The following is a 22,151-nucleotide window of genomic DNA, read 5'->3' on the forward strand; positions in this document are numbered from 1 at the left end:
ACAATCCACAGAGAGGACCAGCGCCATCAAATGATCATCGTACGTTATCCCACTCATTCCTGGGATCTTTCACGTAAACCTCCTCTGGACCCTCTCCAGAGCTAGGACATCCTTATCTATATATCCCTCTCAACCCCATTCTCCTGTCTTCCCCCTGTACCTGGGCCAAGAACCTTTGGTGCTTATACAAGGCGGATGAAATTGAAATTTCACCAAAACGTTCCCCTAGTCCCACAGTATGTGCAACAATTAACAAAGTTAAATGGAAAAAGAACAAATTTAAAAATAATTAAAATGCTTCCGAGTGCCTCGCAGGTTATAAAGCAGAGAGCTCAGCTGGTATACGAATGCAATAACAAGGGTTGCTATAATAACCATGCAATTATTTAAACACTGCTAGCAATTTATGTGGGGCGTGGTTTTATTGCTGAGGTTGATGCTAAATAAAACAAATCTTCTCATCTTAATGTGGGCACTTAGTTGGTGCTAAGTAAAGGCCTAATTCCATCCTTTCCTTTATGACTGGTATTAAATGTCCTTAATGCTACTTAGGAGGGGGCAGGGAACCGGACATCAATTATACAGGTTTGGCGAGTCGAGGCTGTGAGTTAATTCAACGGGTTTTATTATTAACGGTAAAACAGTGAACAAACGCAAGTCGATGAGACCACCAACTAAACGATGTTGCACCCACGAGTGTGACGCTAGAATGAATGGCGTCGGCAAAAGCGCGCGAATAACGCTCCCCGCACCCACGTGACTGGGGCAGGGGTTTGACTACCCCAAGGCAGGTGCTGCTACACAAGGCTTTTGGCCTACAAAAAAAAAAGTTTTCACTTCTAAAATGTTGCCCTTAGTTTCTCCACTGCTGGAATAAGTCAATTCTGTAAAGACCCAAACTTTATTTGCAATCACTGCAGTCCAAGTGAATTTTTACGGTCATTAAGGTACCTAACCTGAGGGCGAACATGTTTGTATTTCCCATTCCAGTCAAATGTAATGTGATTAGATAGATTACCATTTCCTCTACATTTTTGGCTTTACCTGGCACTAAACATAATGCCCTTATCATGTATCTGTACACTGTAAATTGATAGATTGTAATCATGTATTGTCTTTCCAATGACTGGTTAGCACACAAAAGATTTTCACTGTACCTCGGAACATGTGACAGTAAACTGAACTGAACGGAACCCCAATGATGTACTTCAGAGCAAACCACAAACATGCCCACAGGACAAGTTAAGACCTCCCTCGAAATCCCATGGTTTTCCTAAGTTCTCAGAGCAGAATCAGGCCATTCAGCCCATCAAGTCTACTCTGCCATTCAATCATGGCTGATCCATCTCTCCCTCTCAACCCCATTCTCCTGCCTTCTCCTCAGAACCCCCGACACCCGTACTAATCAAGAATCTGTCAATCTCCACCTTAAAATTATCCATTGACTTGGCCTCCACAGCCGTTTGTGGCAATGAATTCCACAGATTCACCACCCTCCAGTTAAAGAAATACCTCTACTTTCCATAGGTACTCCCTTTAATTCTGAAGATATGGCCTCTGGTCATAGACTCTGCCACCAGTGGAAACATCCACTCCACATTTGCTGTATCCATGCCTTTCACTTTGGAAAGTTTCAATAAGGTCCCCCCCACCTTTTTCCACACAGATTGTCAAGCTACTAGATGCACTGAGCTTTTAGCCAAGCCTGGAGAAACTCATTTTACACTGGACATTCCCAGCCTTTCTAGACAGTCTAGACATTACATGATAGTGTTTGAGTTTGATTTATTGTCACATGTACTGAGGTACAGTGAAAAGCTTTTGTTGCGTGCTAATCAGTCAGCAGTAAGACAATACATGATTACAATCGAGCCCTCCACAGTGTTCAGATACATGATAAAGGGAATAACATGAATAACGGTTTAGTGCAAGATAAAGTCCAGTAAAGTCTGATCAGAGATAGTCTGAGGGTCGCCAATGAGGTACATAGTAGGTCAGGACTGCTCTCTGGTTGTGGTAGGATGATTCTGGCTTAAGCCCTCCCTTCACCACCTCCAGTTTAAATTCCATTTGGAATATAACAGTAACAATATAACAATAACAGTTGTTCAAGAAGGAACTGCAGATGCTGGAAGATCGAAGGTACACAAAAATGCTGGAGAAACTCAGCAGGTGCAGCAGCACCTATGGAGCGAAGGAAATAGGTGATGTTTCGGGCCGAAACCCTTCCTCAGACAATAACAGTTGCCTGATAACAGCAGGGAAAGTCCAAGTTACTGAATGCCTTGTTGAATAGCTTAACGTCGAGCCATGGTACTGCTTGGATTCACCGGCTTCCATTGACAAACTGGTGTGGAACAAAGAGATAAAATATGGCAGTGCACATCACCCTGCGAGATCGAGTGATGCCGGCAGACATGCAACACTGTGAAGCACCGTGGAATGTTTCACCACACTTAAAGTGTCCACTAAATAGACTATGTGGCTGCTCACTCACGAGCTGGTCTTCATTCATTCCAAGCACATGCTATAATTCATGATAGCACTGTAACGTTTGATAGACGGCATTGTAAAATAAATCAAATCCCTTGTGGCATTGATCATGTGGAAATTGATGTCAAGTCAAGTCTGGTTTATAGTCTGACGCACAAGTATGAAAGTACAGGTGCAAAAAAAATAAAAATCTTGCCTGCAGCAGAAACGCAGGCACATGGACTCGACTACATAAATTATAGATCATATATAAATTATAGACAGGTTTTACCAGATAGCAAAAAAAACAAAACTGGAAATATCAGGCATTAGCACAAAACAATTAGAAAACAAGTCCCTGCTCATGATGGAGGTGGACCACAATGTTCTGTTGCTGAGGTATCAATGGTGCTTGGTCATGTGGACCCAGGTACAGAGAAAATCTGTGTTTGCATACAGTTGAGTTGCATACAATTCTATTACACATTAGGTACAATCATAGGTGACGACAGATGGCACAATGGGCTAAGTGTTCGGCTGGCGACCGGAAGGTAGCCGGTTCGAATCCCGCTTGGAGTGCATACTGTCGTTGTGTCCTTGGGCAAGACACTTCACCCACCTTTGCCTGTGTGTGAATGTGTGTGAATGTGTGTGAGTGATTGGTGGTGGTCGGAGGGGCCGTAGGCGCAGATTGGCAGCCACGCTTCCGTCAGTCTGCCCCAGGGCAGCTGTGGCTACAGAAGTAGCTCACCCCCACCGAGTGTGACTGAGGAGTGAATGAATAATGCGATGTAAAGCGCCTTGAGTATTAGAAAGGCGCTATATAAATCCCATCCATCATTATTATTATTATTATAGGTGTAAGACTGTAGTCCACACAGACAGTTAGGCACCAACCTGTATCCTTCTGCAGATGCACAATGGAAAGCATTTTTTAAGAATAAGGGGTAAGCCATTTAGAACGGAGACGAGGAAATACTTTTTCTCACAGAGAGTTGTGAGTGTGTGGAATTCTCTGCCTCAGAGGGCGGTGGAGGCAGGTTCTCTGGATGCTTTGAAGAGAGAGCTGGATAGGGCTCTTAAAGATAGCGGAGTCAGGGGATATGGGGAGAAGGCAGGAACGGGGTACTGATTGTGGATGATCAGCCATGATCACATTGAAGGGCGGTGCTGGCTCGAAGGGCCGAATGGCCTACTCCTGCACCTATTGTCTATTTTCTATTTTATCGGGATGCATCACTGCTGGTTTGGGAACAGCTCCATCCAAGACAGCAAGAAATTGCAGCCAATTGTGGACGCAGCCCAGACCATCACACAAACCAAACCTCCCTTCCATTGACTCAATTTATACTCAAGTTCAAGTCAAGTTCAAGTGAGTTTATTGTCATGTGTCCCTGTATAGGACAATGAAATTCTTGCTTTGCTTCAGCACACAGAACATAGTAGGCATTTACTACAAATGCCTACTCCATTTACTCCACGCTGCCTCGACAAGGCCAGCAGCATAATCATGGTCGAGTCGCACCCTAGCCACTCCCTCTTCTCCCCTCTGGCAAGAGTTATAGAAGTGTGAAAACGCACACCAAATTCAGGGACAGTTTCTTCCCAGCTGTTACCAGAACATCTGCCGTGATTTGTCAGCGTATTCGATGACATGCCAAACACAACTCAGTTTACTTTATTGCACATGTACCAAGGTTCAGTGAAAAACGTTTGTTGCGTGCTAACCAGTCAGCGGAAAGACAATACGTGATTACAATCGAGCCGTTTACAATGTATACATGATAAGGGAATAATGTTTAGTGCAAGCTAAAGCCAGTAAAGTCTGATCAAAGATACCAATGAGGTAGATAGTACTTCAGGACTACTCTCATAGGTTGTGGTGGGATGATTCAGTTGCCCGATAACAGCTGAGTAGAAACTGTTCCTGAATATGGAGGTGTGCGTTTTCACACTTCGATACTTTTTGCCCGATGGGAGAGGGGAGAAGAGGGAGTGGCCAGGGTGTGACTTGTCCTTGGTTATGCTGCTGGCAATTGGGTACTTAGCTATTAACTTGGCCTGAGTTCAATTGTTGAATGAATGAATGAATGGTTACAGGGACCATGCAACAATCAAAGGGAATCTCAGTCCCTGAAGGTTTAGCTTTGTTTTGTTTAGTGTCACGTATACCGAGGTGCAGTGAAAGCCTAAGATAGGCTAAAGTGCTGGAGAAACTCAGCGGGTGCAGTAGCATCTATGGAGCGAAGGAAATAGGCAACGTTTCCTTCTGGATGCACCAATTTTCCCTTCCTGTCCTGTGATGACTATCTTTACTGCTATACTTCTGTTGGTAGAACCATACCTCGTATTATCCACTGATGAATCTGAGCCAGGGCAACGAAGGAGGCCCCTACATACAACCTCCGTTCACTTCCAGCTATGATCTTGGAAGAATAATTCCTCACTTAATAACCAGTTAAAGCTGGATTCAAACTCCTACTCTACTTACACAAGTGCTTGGGTTAAGAAATATTAGGTAGACAAAAGTGCTGCAGAAACTCAGCGTGTGCAGCAGCATCTATGGAGCGAAGGAAATAGGCAACGTTTCGGGCCGAAACCCTTCAGGAAGGAAATAGGTAACGTTTCGGGCCGAAACCTCGGAAGGGTTTCGGCCCGAAATGTTGCCTATTTCCTTCGCTCCATAGATGCTGCTGCACCCGCTGTGTTTCTCCAGCACTTTTGCCTACCTTCGATTTTCCAGCATCTGCAGTTCCTTCTTAAATACAGTGAAAGCCTTTTCTGTTGTGTGCTATCCAGTCAGCGGAAAGACTATACAGGATTATGGTCAAGCCGCCCACAATGAACAAATACAGCCAAAGGCTAAAAAAATTTTTTAAAAATGACTGTGAGTTCCAGGTTTCAAGACAGAATTCAATCACTACTCAGACTTTTTCTCCATTTAAGAGATTTTTTAAAAAACATCTGAACATTTAAATATCTTCCCCCAAAAATTATACATGTATAATGTATATTAACCTCCAAAAACACCCTAAAATTGGTTAGGGTTGCAGTAGGCTTTGAAAAATAAAAATGGAACTACGATCTGACACAGTGGCACAGTGGTCGAGTTGCTGCTTCACAGCTCTGGAGCCCAGGTTCGATCCTGACTACAGGCGCTGTCTGCGCCGAGTTTGTACGTTCTCCCTCTCTCGGTGCTCCAGTTCCCCCCCCCCCCCTCCCCTCCCCCACATTCCGAAGATGTGTAGGCTTGTAGGTTAATTGGCATGAAAATATTAATAATAATAATAATGGATGGGATTTATATAGCGCCTTTCTAATACTCAAGGCGCTTTACATCGCATTATTCATTCACTCCTCAGTCACACTCGGTGGTGGTAAGCTACTTCTGTAGCCACAGCTGCCCTGGGGCAGACTGACGGAAGCGTGGCTGCCATTCTGCGCCTACGGCCCCTCCGACCACCACCAATCACTCACACACATTCACACACATTCACACACAGGCAAAGGTGGGTGAAGTGTCTTGCCCAAGGACACAACGACAGTATGCACTCCAAGCGGGATTCGAACCGGCCACCTTCCGGTCGCCAGCCGAACACTTAGCCCATTGTGCCATCTGTCGTCCCGACTTAGACTTGTCTTATCAGAAAAAACAGATCATTTTTCGAAGACATGGACACCATTCATTGATTTATTACAAGGATAGTATGGTACAACACAACTTTGGAGTTAGATCTAATTACGGGTTGGGTGATGGGTGGGGAGGGATGCGAGGCAGGTATATCATCACTTTTCTCTTTTTTTCTTTTTTGTCTTTTTATTTCTCTATTCCTTTATTTCTTTTATTTACTCACACTTGGGCCACACCACTTTGGTTGTCTAGGGGTTCTATCCTTGCACATTCCACTTTTTATGTCTCTTGCTTTTTCTCCTTTCTTTTCTTCTAATTATAGCTAAAAGTCAAAATTGAAGCTGCACAATAACTGTATTATGTCATAAGCCGTCGGTTATATTTTTGTACACTTGCTTCTAATAAATTATTTAAAAAAAATAAAAATAAAAAAAATTCCCCTAGAGTTCTCTGGAGCGCAGAAGGTTAAGAGGGGACTTGATAGAGGTCTTTAAAATGATGAGAGGGATAGACAGAGCTGACGTGGACAAGCTTTTCCATTTGAGAATAGGGAAGATTCAAACAAGAGGACATGACTTCAGAATTAAGGGACAGAAGTTTAGGGGTAACATGAGGGGGAACTTCTTTACTCAGAGAGTGGTAGCGGTGTGGAATGAGCTTCCAGTGGAAGTGGTGGAGGCAGGTTCGTTGGTATCATTTAAAAATAAATTGGATAGGCATATGGATGAGAAGGGAATGGAGGGTTATGGTATGAGTGCAGGCAGGTGGGACTAAGGGAAAAAAGTTGTTCGGCACGGACTTGTAGGGCCGAGATGGCCTGTTTCCGTGCTGTAATTGTTATATGGTTAAGAGTGTAGGATAGGGTACGGATGGTTGTTGATTGGCGTGGACCTGTGGGCCAAAGATGCTGTTTCCACACTGTATATCTGAATGAAAGAGAACCAAACCCCAAGTGATTTTGTGCTGCTTTTACAGAGCAATTAGATGTGACTTATCCCCGTGGGTTTGGTGCTGTAGTTACTGGACAAACATCCAGAAACCCTGGCCCACTGATCGTGAAAAATGAGTTCAAATCCCACCTCGGCAGCTGGAATTTTAAAATCGATGCAATATTGTGAAAAATAAAATGTGATGAGTAATGGTCGCCTTGAAACTACTGAATAGTTGCAGAAAAAAAATCCTTTAAGACAGAAAATCTAAGATCTTTAAATAATTAGGTCAGGTCGGGGAGAGTTCCCCTGCCACGGGTAACATATAATCCCGTGCTACCAGCTCCATGGTCGGATAGTCGGCGACTAAACTGTCTCCCCCACCTGGTTTGCCAGGTGAGGAGGGGGCTGTGGACCCCCAGCAGGACCAAAAACAAGACCTGTCAAAGGGTGGATGAGCTTCTAGCGAGCCAACGGCCATCCACACTTCAGTAGAAGTTGCGATCACTGTCGTACATAACATTGTAAGGAATGATGATAAAGCACACACACCAAAACCCTATACTTCCAGTGGCGGAAGTCCGCAGGAACTGGAGGACAGAGATGTGTGGTGCGTCCGTCACTGTTCCCGCCGGAAACCAGCGCCACTAATGTTTTCAACGATGATGAGTGCAACTCCAGATGCGTCTCTGTGGTTATCTCTCAACTCATTCTCAATTCTAAGCCAATCAAAGATGGACAATAAGTGTTGACCAAAAACAAAGTATGGAGTAACTCAGGGGGTCAGGCAGATAGTGGAGAGAGCAGATATTGCCAGGAATATCCACATCCTTAGAGCAAACATATTACAAATATTTAACGATACCATGCAGGTTTTTCTAGGGTCTGGTATCCAACCGTAAAAGAAAGGTAAGTTTTGTTTTCCAATTGGTCTCTGTCAGCCGTGACTCGGTGGCGGCCCGGTGGCGCAATGGTAGAGTCGCTGCCTTACTGCGCCAGAGACCCAGGGTTCAATCCTGACTACAGGTGCTGTCAGTACGGAGTTTGTACGTTCAACCTGTGACCGCGTGGGTTTTCCCCGGGTGCTCCGGTTTCCTCCCGCACTCCAAAGACGTACAGGTTTGTAGATTCATTGGCTTTGGTAAAGAGTGCAAATTGTCCCTAGTGTGTAGGATAGTGCTAGTGTACGAGGACTGCAGTTTGTCATGGACTCGGTGGGCCAAAGTGCCCGTTTCTGCGCTACATATCCAAACTAAGACTTGTCCTCAGCCAAACATATCCTTTCCAGATCGCACCCGATGGGCTGAATGGCCTACTTCTGCTCCTATGGCTTATGAACTTTCTTGTCCCTTCTGTGCTGTGTCCTTACTCACCCATACTATGTCCAGTCTGAAGAAGCATCCCGGCCCACAACTTAACCTATCCAAGTTCTCCAGAGATACTGCCTGACCTGCCGAGTTACTCCAGCACTTCATGTCTTCTTCTGTTCAGTCCTGCTTCCAATGATAAGGAATGAGTGGGTTTGGAACCAAATATGTGTTCCAAGGATACGGATGTTGCTGGCGTTCACTGTCTAACTTTAATTGTCCTTGAACTGAAGAGGGTGTTAATAATGTCACAGCCAATTGTGGAATCAATGTGATTTCTAATGCTCACAGCTATACTTAACTACGACATAATGCCAATACGATCACATTATTGGTTCTAGTAATTATTGTCACTGTTGGAATTTATCTATATTTACTTTGAAAACTGATATACAGGTTTTTATGGTGAGTTAATGCTGCTGTTCTTTATGCTGTATATTATTTTATTTGCATGAGGAATGGTAACATGCAACAATGTGTTTTTTTTTTAGATTTTGCAATTTGTTTAGATACACAGCGTAGATGCATGTTCTTTAGCATATCGAGTCTACACCAGTTCTATGTTATCCCACTTTCTCATCCACTCCCTGCACACGAGGGGCAATGTTACAGAGGGCGTGTGTACAAACCCACACGACTTTGGGATGTGGGAAGAAACCAACGTGGCCGCAGCCGGAACGTGCAAACTCCACACAGACAGCACCCGAGGTCAGTTTCATACCCGGGCCTCCAGCGCTGTGAAGTAACAGCTCAGCCACTGAGCCACCCCTCTCCAGCTCAGCTGCAAGAGAACTAATGCACAGATTATCAATATTACCTGCTTTCAAAAGTTCTTGCAAGCCGTTATCTACTTTAACTAAAAACTTCTAGATATATTCCTGTAAAAACAAGAATCGATTAGTTTGGTCTCATGAAAGACATTGGTCTCTTTTGTAATTTCAGGACATACCCTACAAAAATTAATATAGTTTATGAAGTGCATTAGAAATAAAGTCATATCAGAAATATTATGTCACAGACATTTGCACTCTGGAAATGGTGAAGGAAATGAGATCTTCAGTTTCCTCCCACACCCCAAGAACGTACAAGTTTGGAGGTTAATTGTCTTGGTTTAAGTGTAAACAGACTTTAGTGCGTGTCAGACAGTATTAGTGTGCAGGGATTGCTGGTCAGTGCAGACTCGGTGGGCCGAAGGGCCTGTTTCCACGCTGTATCTCTAAACTAATTTTATACCACTGCAAGAATGTTCTGTTCAAACTCGATGTGGACTATAAAAGTGAGGAAAACATTTTTCACCCAGAGTTGTGAATCAGTGGAACTCCCTGCCACAGAAGGCAGTGGAGGCCAATTCACTGGATGTTTTCAAGAGAGCGTTAGATATAGCTATTAGGGCTAATGGAATCAAGGGATATGGGGGAAAAGCAAGAACGGGGTACTGAATTTGGATGATCAGTCATGATCATATTGAACGGCAGTGCTGATTCTAAAGGCCAAATGGTCTACTCCTACACCTATTTTCTATGTTTCTATACCAGCGCATAACGGCAAAATGTCCACCTCAGTAATGAGAAAGTAAATTTCCAAGGCATTGGGGAAGCTTCTTTATCAAAGGTGGTCCTCCAGTAGTACAACAATAAACCATTTCTCCCCTTCAACCTCGATTCCCTCCTCTAGCTTCACTATTCACACCACTTCTCCCCTTGTCTCACGCCTGTTGTCTTTTCTTCTCTTCTTTGTTCAACCATCTGCCTATCAGAATCCCCTCTTGCCTGTATCCACCTATCGCTCGCCAAGATTTGCCTTGCGCCTCCATTCTTCCAGCTCCTCCCCTCCCCCCCCGCCCCAACCATAATCAGTCTGAAGAAGAGTCCCGACCAGAAACATCACCTTGGCATGGTCTCTGGAGGTGCTGCCTGACCCACTCCAGCGCATCGGTGCCTTATTTGGTAAACCAGCAACTGCAGTTCCTTACATCTCCAATAACACCATAAACCTTGGGCACAGAGTCATCCAGTACAGAAATGGGTCGTTCGGCCCAACATGGCCATGTTGACCAAGATGCCCCATCTGAGCTAGTCCCTTTTGCTGGGATTGGAATGTGATTGCATTGTTGCAGTTCTTCAAATGCGAGGAAGAACCGTCCCGAGAAATAATATCACAGGATAGATAGAAGAAAAAACGCACTTTAAGGTAGTTGAATTTAGTTCCGAGATACAGCGCGGAAAGAGCCCATTCGGCCCACCAAGTCCGCACCAACCAGCAATCCCCGCATATTGTTACTATCCTAAACACACTAGGGACAATTTACACTTATACCAAACCAATTAACCTAGAAAAACCTGTACGTCGTTGGAGTGTGGGAGGAAACCGGAGAAAACCTCGCAAGTCACAGGGAGAACGTACAAACACCGTACAGACAGCACGCGGAGTCAGGATCGAACCTGGGTCTCTGGCGCTGCAAGGCAGCAAATCTACCGCTGCGCTACTGTGCCGCTCTGGACTGAAATAACACGCCGTGGATTAAATTCCTCCCTTTCCAGATTAGAGAGGTTAATTACCGTTACAAGAATACAATCTCACCGTTATCAGGAGGTTCCCTGCAAGACCACGCTCCAATTTATGGTGACATTTGTCTTAAAAAATACATTTGCAACAATCGCTGATAAGCATAGAGAAGCTGCTAACAAGTTGCAAGTACTTTGAAAGACTAACAGAAAAATTGTGCAAAGTGCCGAGCAAATCGAGATACGTGGCAATTCACTGCAGCACCACTCGCAACTATTCAGTTTGTAACATGCTACTCTGCAAACATGTCATTATTTTCCAAGAAATTGAAATGCACTGTCTCCCTCTGTCCTTGCAGAAACAAAGAAAAGCTAATGCTGGTTCAAAACAAAAAGGACAAAGTGCTGGAGTAACTTAGCCAGTTAAGCAGCATTTCTGAAGAACATGGATACTGTAGGTGGCGTTTTGGGCTGGAACCCCGGCTGAATGTTGGGGGGGGGGGTGGGGTGGAGGAAAGAGAGAAACGAAAGAGGAAAAGTGGAAGAGAGGAGGGGCAGGACAAAGAGTGGCAAGTAATAGGTGGATAGACACAAAATGTTGGAGTAACTCGAGTCTAACACTCGAGTCTGAAGAAGGGTTTCATCCTGATACGTCACCTATTCCTTTTTGCCAGAGATGCTGCCTGCCTGACCTGCTGAGTCACTCCAGCATTTTGTGTGTATCTTCGGGGTCATCCAGCATCTGCAATTCCTTCTTACACAGGTCATAGGTGGACAATGGCAGGGAGGGTAGTTTGATAGGCAGATGGTGGGAGTGAAAGCCAGGGATTGGAACAGGAGGTGTGAGATGAACTGATTGAAGAGTTGTGAATTGTGAAGCCAAAGGATGGAATCTAGAGGCAGGGTGAAGGGGAGGAGAGAGCAGGTGGTGCACATGAGGCAGATATGTGAGAGGTGAGAGTTTAGATTATTGTCACGTGTACCGACGTACAGTGAAAAGCTTTTGCTGCGTGCTAACCAGACAACGGAAATTGCTGCGTACCAACCAGTCAGCGGAAAGACAATACACAATTACAATCGAGCCATTTACAGTGTATAGATGCATGATAAAGGAAATAACGTGAATAATATTTAGTGCAAAATAAAGTCCAGTAAAGTCTGATCAAAGATAGTCCGAGGGCCTCCAGTGAGGTAGATAGTAGCTGAGGAAGGTTAGGTAAATAGTGCTCTCTCGTTGTTGGAACGATGGTTGAGTTGCCTGATAACAGCTGGAAAGAAACTATCTAAAACTGAAGAGTTCAGTGTTCACACCATTAGGTTGCAAGCTGCCTTGCACTGCTGACAAGTGCAGGTAGGGTGGTTTACTCCCATACCTCTGGTGATATAATACTTGTGTAATTAGAGTCAAGCAATTGTCTTGCCCGTGAGCCAAAGCTACTCACAATCCCTAGGTACAAAACACCAGTGGAAGATAGCGAGGAGATAAAGTTCAAGTTTATTAATAATAATAATAATAATAAATTTTATTTATGGGCGCCTTTCAAGAGTCTCAAGGACACCGTACAAAAATTTAGCAAGTAGAGGAAAAACATGTATGCGAAATGAAATAAATAGTAGAGACATGACTAGTACACAAATTAAAGACAAAATTCAAATCAAAACACAATATGAGGCAATTCAAGCACAGATGAAAAGGGAGGGGGACGTGGGGCTAAGGATAGGCAGAGGTAAAGAGATGGGTCTTGAGGCGGGACTGGAAGATGGTGAGGGACACGGAATTGCGGATCAGTTGGGGGAGGGAGTTCCAGAGCCTGGGAGCTGCCCTGGAGAAGGCTCTGTCCCCAAAACTGCGGAGGTTGGATTTGTGGATGGAGAGGAGACCGGCTGATGTGGATCTGAGGGACCATGAGGGTTGGTAGGGGGAGAAGAGGTCAGTGAGATATGGGGGAGCCAGATGGTGGAGGGCTTTGTAGGTGAGGACCAGGATTTTGTAGGTGATCCGGTGGGAGATGGGAAGCCAGTGAAGTTGTTTGAGGACTGGAGTGATGTGATGCCAGGATTTGGTGTGGGTGATGAGTCGGGTGGCTGCGTTCTGGACCAGTTGGAGTCGGTTGATGTAGGTGGAGCTGATGCCAAGGAGATATTGTCACATGCATGGTACAGGTAGAATGAAAAATGTTGCTTGCAGCAGCATGACAGGTAATATAGACTCAGACAAACACACAAAGACAAATTATCCGTCCTTTACACATACATTTCTGTAAGAAAGACAAGATATTAGTGCAAAAGCATAATTAGTAAAATAAACTAAGTCCACGGTAGGGCAAGATCTATCCATTCTATGCTTGAAGAACAATAAGGGAAAATAGTTTTGCATGAACGAGAGATAAAATGGAATTCGTCAAAGGTATGAAGACTTATTCAGGACCAAAATTGTTTTAAAATCAGACGCCAAGTGAGATCCAGAATCCCAAAGGCATCAGTTTCCGTAGGAATGCATTTACAGGTGAAGAGATATTAACCACAATGAGTTTATTTTTTGGGCATCCATATGTTCCACACCAGAGAGTTTATAAAGCAGAATAAAAGGCATAGTGATGCTTACTTCTCAGATGAAGGCAGTCAATAATGAAGAACTGAAGCGATTAGATCATGAGATTTGGTTATTTTCAATTTGAGAGTTTCACATTGTCGGGGAGTTGATATCTTAAAATAAAGGGAATCTTTGCAAACGTTGCACAATCAAACAACTATACCTCCACTGGGCCTTGATTATGAACTGAAGCAATTAACTTACACATGTTCACATTGTTCCAGCACTTTTGAATTACAAATGCAATCTTTTCTTTCAATTCTCATTTAATTCAACTCCATATATGCTGCAAAGAGAAACTACATCCTGGAGTAAGATTTCAATGACGTTGGTAGAACCTCTCTTACATTATTTATAGCAGCAAAAATAACCTTTAAAAGCACCAAAGAACACAACGCAACTCAGCAAGTCAGGCAGCATCTCTGGAGAACATGGATAGGTCACAAAGTGCTGGACTAACTCAGCAGAGTTGCTGCCTGTCCTGCCAAGTTACTGCAGCACTTTAGTTCCTTTTGTGTATTAACCAGCATCTGAGGTTCTAGGAGCAGAATTAATAGGAGCAGAATTAGGCCATTTGGCCCATCAAGTCTACTCCGCCATTCAATCACGACTAATCTACCTTTCCCTCTCAACCCCATTCTCCTGCCTTCTCCCCATAACCCCCGACACCCGCACTAATTATGTTCCTTGTTTCTACACTTTGAAAACACCAAAATACGGTCACAAATCTCTAGTCTATTTGTCAAAAAGGAGAAAAGTAGTGGCTGTTCTCCACAATAATGTTTATATTGGGAACCTAATTATATTACAGTTGGGTTGCAGTAATTATGCATGGATATTATGAAGTTGAAATCAATGCAATGCTAAAACTCATCTTCGCAGCTGCAGTTCATAATTTTTTTGTTTTCCTAGTTGACTGGATATATTGGCAAAGAATCAGGGAGAGGGGGGGGGGGGAAGGGGGGGAGAGGGGAGAGGAGAGGGGGGAGGGGGATAAGTAGGTAGGTGACGTGTCGGGTCGGAACCCTTCTTCATACTGGAAGATAGCGAAGGCCGTAAATAAAGGCAATGAGTCATACAGCGCAGAAACAGGCCCTTCGGCCCAACTGGCCCAGGCCGACCAACATGCCCTATTCTAGCCCCACCTGCCCACGTTTGGCCCAACCCATCCAAATCTATCCTATCCATGTACCTGTCAAAATGGGTTTTTTTTTAAAACATTGTCTCAATACCTGCCTCAACGGTCTCCTCTGGCATTTTGTTCCATACACCTACCACCCTTGATGCAAAAAAAAAAAAAAAAAAAAAAGTTGCCCCCTCTGGTTCCTATTAAATCCCCCTCACCTTAAACCTATGCCCTCTGGTTCTCGATTCCCCTACTCTGGATAAATGGCTCTGTGGATTTACCCTATTTAATAATCTCATAATTGTATACACCTCTATAAGACCATCCCTCATCTTCCTGCGCTCCAAAGAATAAAGTCCGAGGCTGCTCAACCTCCCCTGGTAGCTCAGGCCCTCGAATCCTGGCAACATCCTTGTAAATCTTCTCTGCACTCTCTCCAGCTTAACAACATCTTTCCTATAACTGGGCAACCAAAACATACAATAGACAATAGGTACAGGAGTAGGCCATTCGGCCCTTCGTGCCAGCACCACCATTCAATGTGATCATGGCTGATCATCCACAATCAGTACCCCGTTCCTGCCTTTTCCCCCATATCCCCTGACTCCACTATCTTCAAGAGCCCTATCTAGCTCCCTCTTGAAAGTATCCAGAGAACCGGCCTCCACCGCTCCTCTGCGGCAGAGAATTACAGTCACAACTCTCTGGGTGAAAAAGTGTTTCCTCATCTCTGTTCTAAATGGCTTTCCCCTTATTCTTAAAAGCCCTGTCCCACTGTACGAGTTCATTCAAGAGTTCTCCCGAGTGTGCCCTGATTCGAACTCGGAGATTTACAGTAATGGCCGCTCGCAGGTACTCGAGGCTCTCGTGGACATTTTTCAACATGTTGAAAAATCTTCACGAGTTTTCCCGAGCTTACCGCGTTTCCCGAGTACCTGCCGTTAGCGTTACAAGCCGCTAAGAGACGTCCCAAGCCGCTAAGAGACGTCCCGAGCCCCGACGTACCCCCTACGTTCATTCGCCGTGCTTACCACGAGTTTCTTTTTTCTTTTTTTAACTCGGGAGAGCTCTTGAATGAACTCGTACAGTGGGACAGGGCTTTAAACCGTGGTCCCTGGTTCTGGGCTCCCCCAACATTGGGAACATGTTGCATGGCAGGAGTTAACACGGTCACCACAACTTCTCCGACAAAGATAGATTTTCATCTGTCCTATTTCACCCTGTCGGGAGATGATGGATGCAGCATGGAATTGAAACAGCCACCTTTCTCCTCTGTATACTCAGTCACTTTCAATGTTGGCCCAGCCGTGAATGGAAACTCTTCAACCAATGCAGTTGAGCTCAGAATACCTGAATGTATAATACACCCCCACTGCCATCTTGCCTTGTCTGAATCACACTCAGTGACACAATTACTGGACAGGCTAGGACTCTATTCCTTGGGAGCGCAGGAGGATGAGGAGTGATCTAGTGGAGGTGTACAAAATCATGAGAGGAATAGATCGGGTAGAAACACAGAGTAGGGGAATCGAGAACCAGAGGACATCGATTTATGGTGAGGGGGGGGGGGGGGGAAAGATTTAATGGGAACTTGAGGGGTAACTTTTTCAGACAAAGGGTGGTGGGTGCATTGAATGAAACGCCGGAGGAGTTGGTTGATGCAGGTACTATCGCAACGTTTAAGAAACATTTACACAGGTACGTGGATGGGACAGGTTTAGAGGGGTATGTGCCAATGCAGGCAGATGGGACTAGTGTAGATGGGACACGTTGGTCGTTGTGGGCAAGTTAGGCTGAAGGGTCTGTTTTCACGCTGTATGACTTCGTTGGACATCATTCTCAAAAATAGTCCTACTAAAAAGGATCAATTTTGCAAAGCTGTGCCCAAGAACTTTCATTTTGCCTAGAAGATAAAACACAGAACGATATCCTCATTAAAAACAAGCATCCCCTTTTGTTTCCTTCATAGCTCTTCCAGAGATCTATTAATAGCAGTGAGAGAAGCAAATTGTTATTTCCTGCAATTTGAAGTTTGCCTGAAAACCGGATTATAGTGATGAATGAATCTCTCAAAATGTTCTTTTTCTTTGTTAAACTAACTTTAGAAATGCAATTTTTATAACGTTGCAAAGTGTTCCAAAACGCTGCCACAGCATTGCGGAGAAATAATAACAGCGAGCTCCATTGAAGAGATATTGGAAAAGATTACCAAAAGCTGGGTTGAAAGACGATACGAGCAAATTAAAAAGGGTTTGGTAAAGAGAGAGAGAATTCAGGGCATCAAAATGAAGGCACTTTTTTACAATTTAGAGTTAGATCTGAGAAACTATTTAGTTATATTATCTAATATATTATTATGAAGCAATTCTGTTCTGAAACCCATTTAGATCATAAGATCATGTTTTAGGAGCAGAATTAGGTCATTCGGCCCATCTAGTCTACTCCGCCACTGAATCGTGGCTGATCTATCTCTCCCTCCTAACCCCATTCTCCTGCCTTCTCCACATAAATAAATGCAACTAAGGAAGCAGGTTGGGAAAATGATGGTGGAGGTGACTCACCAACCAGGTGATAATCATCTTATCAGACCATCATCGATAAACATCAGGCAGGATTGTGTGACAATTACAATGGTTGTGGGTTACAGGATTGGTGCAAAGGATGGATGCAGATCACCTATTTTTATTTGAAGTCCCACAGTGCAAGGAAAGAAGATTGAAAACGGAAGAAAAAGATAAGCAACAGTTGGCAGAGCCAGGCTTTCATTTTAAAAGCCCAACTATTGCAGGAGCCAAGAAACGAAAGCTGTGGTCACGCACAAGAACTAGGTGTTGGAAACAAGAAAAAAAGATATTAACAAAACGCAAGTCTGAAGAAAGTCTGAAGAAGGGTCTTGACCCAAAACACAACCCATTCCTTCTCTCCAGATATGCTACTTGTCCCGCAAAGATACTCCAGCATTTTGTGCCTATTTTTTAACAAAACGGAACTACTGGAAGAACTCAAAGGGTCAGGTAGTATCTCTGGAGGACATGGCTAGGTGACATTTCGGGATGAGACACTTCTGACTGATCCTATCTTCTTCAATCTTAAGAAGGGTACTGACCCAAACGTCACCTATCCATGTCTCCAGAGATGCTGCCTGACCTACTGAGTTACTGCAACACTTTGTGTTACATAGAAACATAGAAAATAGGTGCAAGAGGAGGCCATTCGGCCCTTCGAGCCAGCACCGCCATTCATTGTGATCATGGCTGATCATCCCCAATCAATAACCCATGCCTGCCTTCTCCCTATTCCATGCAAAATTCCAGCATCTGCACATGTCAGCAGTTCCTTGTGTCTACTTTTTGGTGAGGTTGAAGGAGGAAGGACCAGTCCGAAGAAGGGTCCCGACCCAAAAGCCACCCGTCCATTCCCTCCCCAGATGCTGCTTGACCTGCTGAGTTTCTCCAGCACTTTGTGTTTTGCACAAGACCCCAGCAGCTGCAGTTTCTTGCGTCTCCAGATGTTATTATCAGTCGGGATAAAGGAAGAGGAGGGCACAACAGCAAACTTGAAGATTGGAAGGAATAAACAGTGACCACAAAAGTACAAGGAATGTGAGAGGGAAATTCCCTTTCAAGCAAGCTTTTCCCTCATTCCCCATCCACGTTTTTTGTAGAGGATTCCCGATACAGGACTGATACCCACAACCAAAATATTCATCAGCAAAACCAACTTCGAACTATATTGTATAGGAAATAACAGAGGTAGCTGAGATCTGATGTGTCACCAATCAGACTGCTGCAGAGAGCCAGATACAAAGTGCTGGAGTAACTCAGCGGGTCAGGCAGCATCTCTGGAGAAATAAAAATGGGTGATGTTTCAGGACGAGGCCCTTCCTCAGACTGAAAATGGAGGGGAGGGAACTGGGGGTAAGAAAAGGCCAGAACCAAGCAGGGCCGGCCACAGATGACCAAGGAAAGGTGAAGCCCATAATGGCCCATCATTGACTGGAGAGGCATACTGACTGGTTGCATCACCACCTGGAACAGTAACTCCAATGCCCAGGCATATAGGAGGCTGCAGAAAGTGGTAGACACTTGCTGGTCCTTCACAGGTACTGACCTCAACACCAATGATGGCATCTACAGGAGGCACTGCCTCAAAAAGTTAGCCCAAAGTCATCAGAGACCCATATCACCCTGGCCACGCTCTCATTTCAGTCCTATCATCGGGAAGAAGACAGAAGCCACAGATCTGATGAAGGGCCCCGACCCAAAACGTCAGCTATTCTTCTTCTCTACGGATGTTGCCTGACCCACTGAGTTACTGAGACATCCAGGTTCAGGAACAGCTTCTTCATGGCTCTTGAACATGACACCACAGTAACCCAGCAATTGTGATCGACTTTGGCCTTCGCTTTGGTTGCACTACGGATACCAGTTCTGCACCATTATGGTCTGGTTACCTGGTATTACTGATGATTAATTTTGTTGCATTATTAATGATTGCAAATGTATTTGTGCATTATTGCTTTATTGGGCCTCTGAAGCTGCAGCTAATAAAAACATTACTGTTCAGTTGCCAGTACAGGTGACAATTAAACACTGGATAGACACAAAATGCTGGAGTAACTCAGCGGGACCGGCAGAAGGGTCTCGACCCGAAACGTCACCCATTCCTTCTATCCAGAGATGTTGCCTGTCCTGCTGAGTTGCTCCAGCATTTTTTTTTGTCTATCTTCGGTTTAAACCAGCACCTGCAGTTCCTTCCTACAGCAATTAAACACTCTTGACTTGACACCTGAAATACTCTGCAATTCAGGCAGCATGTGTGGAGATAGATTTAGATGGATAACCTTTCATCAGAATCACATTACTCGTGTCCAATGCAGGTCAAATGAATCATATGGATCAAAAGTGCATGCAATTTCCATGTGGCCATTGTGATGGAAGATCAGCTACTTGAAATCAACTGTTTCTCTCACTAGATGCTGCCTGACCTGTTGAGTATTTCCAGTACTTTTGGTTTTCTTTCTTTCAGAGTTACAGCATGCACAGTATTCTGTATTTATTTTCGCAGAGTCATACAGCGTGGAAACAGGCCCTTCAGCCCAACCTGTCCATACCGACCAACTTGCCCCATCTACACTTATCCCAAATGCCCACACTTGGCCCCTATCCCTCTAAATCCGTCCCATCCGTGTACCTGTCCAAATGTCTCTTAAATGTTTTGACAGTACCTGACCCAACTACCTCCTCTGGCGGCTCGTTCCATACACCCACCACCCCTTTGTGTAAAGGATAAAGTTACCCCTCTTATATTCCCATTAAATCTGGCCCCCATCATGTTAAACCCATGTCCTCTAGTTCTCGATTCCCCCTACTCTGATTGAACATACAACATACTTGAAACTTCCCACATACACAAGGTCTCAAGGCACAATTACACATTTACATCTGGGCATAGTGGCTTGGTTCCATTATTACTGTGAAGAACTCGACATTGTAATCACCTCTATCAAAATATCCCTGAAAGAGGGCTGTATTAAATGTCCTATCTTTCAACCGCCGTCGCGACCGTGGTCACCGCAGGTCAAATGGCCGCAGATAATATTCAATCTAAAGGCGCTATCGACGGAGATTCATACACATTCATACAGTCTCCGTTCACGCCTGCTTCAAGAGGGGAAGAGGGGAAGAGGGGGGAGGGGGACATTTGCCAAGACGAAACAACATTTCGACTTTTCTTGAAAAGGGAATGTGTGTGTTACTGACTATTCTGTCAGCTGTCAGGAAATTCCCAAGATGACCACCCAGCCTTGTTCAAAAATTGTGATTCAAGGCAACTGGAGACAGGGAATAATTTAACATGCATCAGCTCCTATAAACAGTGGCGAGGTCAAACAATACACGGCTAATTAATGGCAATTAAAATCAGGATTTCTTTTTCAACGGCGGGGTGGGGGCTGAGAGCTGAGAAAAGCTAAAGGGAGTTTTTGTTTTTGTTTTTTTTTTAAATGTCTCTGAAAATTGTTCATTTAAAATTGCGTAGCTGGAGAGCACCGGGGTAAGAACATTACAAAAACTCAGTCTAAATAAAAGGGGGGGGGAAGACAAAATAGTCCAAACACCCCGGAATTATTACATTCTAACGCCAAGTAAATCCTCCGACTTACCATTCAAGACACCACTCTCACCGTCCTCTCCGGGAAAAGCCTATCGCATGATTTAAAACAAAAACAAAAAATCTTAGCGATTATCGTGTAGCAACTAACGATTCCATTGGAGCTCAGAATATTAATGGGGTCGGTTTTCCTTGGACGCTCGACCGAAGTGTATTTGGAGAGGAAGGAGGATTTGGACACAAACACGAGGAAAATTTGGATGTCCTTTAAATCCCTCCCGGCTCGACTCCCTTTTGCGAGAGAGAGAGATAGAGAGAGGGGAAAAAAATCTCCACGCCCGTATTTTCTACAAGCACTTCACAACAATCATTCTGCCTGGTAACAGTTGGCCCACGGACACTTAATTGCAACTCTTTGTTGCTAAATTAATCGGAACAGGACGACTCCGTGCAATTGACACCAATTTCGCCTGAAATAACCCAGTCTCGCTAAAGGAACCAAATCTCCACTGTTAAAACCAAGGGGGCGAAAATAGTTGGGGAACAAACGCTGTTGCTAAATTCTGAAATCCTGATATTATTAAACCTGTATGCAATTTTTGAATAAAAAAAAAACAAGTTTAGTATCAAATGATGAACAAAAAAGACACATATGTCGTTGACTTCGCTTACCGGAGTGAGGTTGGGGAAGGAGGCGGAGAATCGTTTTTTGACCTGGAAAGGTATATAGGGAGAGGATTAAATTAGAGAACTGGAGAGCAGGCAGGAATCTCCTTCCAATTCACACGTCTACTGCGCGTCATCCTCGGCAAGGTTTCACTCCTGACCAAAGATCCTAGCTCCTGACTCAGTGTGTAGCGGGTACCAAGGCAGCGGCTTAACAGTCTGTGTGGTAGCTCTCCAGCGAGTAGGTTGCAATTTCAGCAGAAGGTTACATTTCGTGGAAGCCAGGCGTGAAGCACTACCGGGGGCCGACGATGGTGAGAGGGAGGGGAAAGCGGCCCCTTCTCCTGCTCAGACGCGGTGGGGTGAGATTAGCCCGTCGCCACCCCTGCTGTCTGCAAGATGTGGCGAGTTCCACGACAATGGTCTTTGCAAAACCCAACACAATGAGCGGAACTCGCCACTGCTCGCCACCTCTCACACAACAACCAAAGATCCTATAGCTTGCTGTAGGATCTTTGCACACACTCCTTGCAAGTAACAAAAGCCACACGTTGGCAGTGCACTCTTGTGAGTGCGTGTGCGTACACAAAACTAACCTTCTCCTCTCAACATTTCTCTTCCCCGTCCCTTTGTCGAAAGTTGAGATTTTTTTTTAAATGGAGACTTCAGGTTTTCACTATGGTTGCTTCCTATGGACCCCTGGACTGAGATTCGTTGCAGTTGCTACCCCCTCCCCTCTTCTTTCCCCCCTT

General features: G+C 44.6%; 1 protein-coding gene across 3 annotated transcripts in view; it reads right to left on the minus strand.

Annotated features, from left to right (window-relative positions):
• The window catches only part of LOC116988360 (cAMP-dependent protein kinase inhibitor alpha-like), an 84,193-nt gene extending 62,126 nt beyond the window's left edge, over positions 1-22,067 (minus strand). The window contains exon 1 of one of the 3 annotated variants that reach the window (XM_033044999.1): positions 21,406-22,067. The gene's annotated coding sequence lies outside the window, so the exon portion shown is untranslated. Of the gene's footprint in view, positions 1-20,785; positions 21,363-21,405 lie in introns of those variants that run through there. The other 2 variants (XM_033044996.1, XM_033044997.1) reach the window with 2 other exon arrangements.
• Between the last annotated feature and the right edge of the window lie 84 nt (positions 22,068-22,151).

Source organism: Amblyraja radiata, chromosome 27 (assembly GCF_010909765.2).
Source record: "Amblyraja radiata isolate CabotCenter1 chromosome 27, sAmbRad1.1.pri, whole genome shotgun sequence".
NCBI classification, from domain to species: Eukaryota; Metazoa; Chordata; class Chondrichthyes; order Rajiformes; family Rajidae; genus Amblyraja; species Amblyraja radiata.